Here is a 204-nt window from a genome sequence, read left to right as displayed (position 1 = left end):
TTCGATTTCTTAATGATACAGCCCCCAAAGATATCGCCTGGTAATCCTGATCACACACCTGGTGTACCTACACCTCTTCATCTATGTCTTACCATCGGTATCAGGAGGAGGAGAATAAGATAAGAGAGAGACCTTCCTTTTCATTTTCTTGTCTTTCGCCTTCTTCTTGGTATCTCTGTCTTGTACTTCCCGGAGAGAGGGGGT

The 204-nt window shown here is 44.6% G+C and overlaps 1 protein-coding gene across 1 annotated transcript in view; it reads left to right on the top strand.

Annotated features, from left to right (window-relative positions):
* Positions 1-10: 10 nt before the first annotated feature.
* CSUI_011510 (uncharacterized protein) overlaps positions 11-204 on the top strand; it is a 2,348-nt gene continuing 2,154 nt past the window's right edge. Inside the window, exon 1 of the mRNA XM_068071608.1 lies at positions 11-40. The gene's annotated coding sequence lies outside the window, so the exon portion shown is untranslated. The remainder of the gene's footprint in view (positions 41-204) is intronic.

This window comes from Cystoisospora suis (assembly GCF_002600585.1).
Source record: "Cystoisospora suis strain Wien I chromosome Unknown contig_12683, whole genome shotgun sequence".
NCBI lineage: Eukaryota > Apicomplexa > Conoidasida > Eucoccidiorida > Sarcocystidae > Cystoisospora > Cystoisospora suis.
This window is presented reverse-complemented; position numbering and strand designations above follow the sequence as displayed.